The sequence below is a fragment of the Bos indicus x Bos taurus genome, chromosome 18 (assembly GCF_003369695.1).
Source record: "Bos indicus x Bos taurus breed Angus x Brahman F1 hybrid chromosome 18, Bos_hybrid_MaternalHap_v2.0, whole genome shotgun sequence".
Lineage (NCBI taxonomy): Eukaryota > Metazoa > Chordata > Mammalia > Artiodactyla > Bovidae > Bos > Bos indicus x Bos taurus.
This window is the reverse complement of record NC_040093.1, coordinates 36,594,738-36,597,167: the sequence shown is the minus strand read 5'-3', so window position 1 is coordinate 36,597,167 and position 2,430 is coordinate 36,594,738. Positions and strand designations below refer to the sequence as shown.

The 2,430-nt window shown below is 41.4% G+C and overlaps 1 pseudogene; it reads left to right on the top strand.

Moving 5' to 3' along the window:
• The first annotated feature begins 1,851 nt into the window (after positions 1–1,851).
• Positions 1,852–2,006, top strand: LOC113876881 (annotated as a pseudogene).
• The last annotated feature ends 424 nt before the right edge of the window (positions 2,007–2,430 follow it).

Below are 2,430 nucleotides of genomic sequence, written 5' to 3'. Positions count from 1 at the left end.
GCTTAAAAATTCACCTGAAAGCTCCGTCACTTAAAATACCCATCACACACTATCATGGTTCTGGGTGCAGCTGCAGAAGCTCATCTCTCCTGAGCTCAGGTTACTGGCTCCAGTCCTTGTATGCTTTCTCTGTGACCCAGACTGAACGGACAGAACCATTTAGGGAAGCTCTTTTCATAGCAATAGCAGAAATCAGGAGGCCCAAAGTTCAGTGGAACAGGCACTTTCCAAACCCCACTTTGTTCTATGTCTGCTCATAATTCATTTGCTAAGTAACATCACATTGGCAAGTTCAAAAAGAGACAGGGAAGTACATTCTGGCTTCAGAGGGAGAGACTGTGAAATTACACAGCAAGAGCATAGATACAGGAAAGGTGAAGTACTGGGGACAAAAATCCTGTTTATCCCACTTCTAATGACTATTCCAGATTCTGTCTGTCCTCTCCAGCTATCTGTCCTCTGGCCATCTACATGCCACTCACCCTTTAATATTTCTCATGTAAGAGGACATGATGTTTTATTGGAATCTTCAGTTTGTATTGTGAGAATGAACCTTATTAATTACATATTATACACAGACACCCATGCAGTATGTATTTTTAGGCAAGCCCATTTATATAAAATATTCAAAATGATTGATTTCTTCTTGCCATTTGAGAGGACATAATTGGGCTTCCCTGGTGGCTCGAATAGTAAAGAATCTGCTTGCAATATGGGAGACCCAGATTCAATCCCTGGGTCAGGAAGATCCCCTGGAGAAGGGAATGGCAACCTGCTGCAGTATTCTTGCCTGGAGAATCCCATGGAACCTGACAGGCTACAGTCCATGGGATCACAAAGAGTTGGACATGACTGAGCCACTAACACTGAAATGCTTAATCTTCCATAAACAAATTTTCAATGTAACAGGGCTATATCATTGAACAAATTTGAGTAAAAAAATTCTTGCTTGCAAATATTTCTAGGTTTCTCATATATTTGTTTGCCTTCTTATATGTAGAGCAATACACAGACACATATCTGAACTTTTGCAACCTAGGTCCTTGTGATACTGTGATTTATAATAGGAATATATTTTTGGGCTTCATCCAGGTTTTTGACATGGACAGATCTCCTGAGACTGTTGAAATTTCCTAGGCCCTGACAGTGATAAAGGTGCCTATTGTTGTTAATAGTGTGACTTCTGGAAAGCACCCAGGTAAATTTAGGAGTAGGGGCTGGTGTCTGGAAAACCTAACTATGTGACCAAAGGGTTGGAACTTTGAGCTTAACCACTACCCCCGAACTCTGATGAGAGGAGTGGGGCTGGAGGTGGAATCAGTTGCCAGTGGCCAATGATTTATTCAATCATGACTATGTAATGAAGCCTCTATTTAAAAAAAAAAAAAAACAAGCAAAAAAACCCCAAAGCATGGCTTTCTGAGAGCTTCAGTGTTGATGGACGTGTAGAGATTTGGGGGAGAGTTGGCCAACAGAGAAAGCATGGAAGCCACACACACTTTCCCTATACCTTACCCTATGCAGCTCTTTCATCTAGCTGTTTCTGAGTTATAGCCTATTGTAACCTACTAAGTAAAATGTTCCTCTAAATTCTGTGCATTGCTCTATCAAACCCAGGGAAGGTGGGTTTTATTTGTGGTGGGCCAAGCTTTCAGGGCTTCCCTGATTGCTCAGCTGGTAAAGAATCTGCCTGCAGTACAGGAGACCTGGGTTCGATCCCTGGGTTGGGAAGATACCCTGGAGAAGGGAACAGCTGCCCACTCCAGTATGCTGGGCTGGAGAATTCCATGGACTGTATAGTCAGTGGGGTTGCAAAGAGATGGACACGACTGAATGACTTTCACTTTCACTAGCTTTTCACAGTGGCAGTATCATAGCCAATGAAGTTTATCCAAGGCATGATTATTGCTAATTGAAAACTTCTCCCTATTAGCTGGTGGGCCAGCAGCACAGGAAATAACCTGAGCTTGCTGTTGCAGTTTGAAGTTGAAGTTGGCCTGAGGCCAGAGCCTATGGAATCATTCAGTGCCTCAGTGGACATGAAGTATAAAATGCCAGTTTCAGCTCTCAAAGCTTATTTATTTCCCCCATGTTTTTATTATTTATTTATTTATAGTTTTAATCTTTTTGGTCGTGCTGCACAGTATGTACAATCTAGTGCCCTGACCAGGAATTGAACATGAAACCCCTGTACTGACCGCACAGAATCCTAACCACTGGACCACCAGGGAAGTCCCTCTCCAACTTTTTTGTCCCACATGAGAGCTTATCCCTCAGTTCCTCACTTCTCTGAATTGGTATTCCTCTAGTCATGTCAAACTTTTTTTTAACTCCTAATTTAATTCTTAATTTTTGAAAAAAAAATATAATGTAATTTCTCACTTTTTGACTTGGTATTTCTCTAATAACTTCAAACTTTTTTTTTCTAGT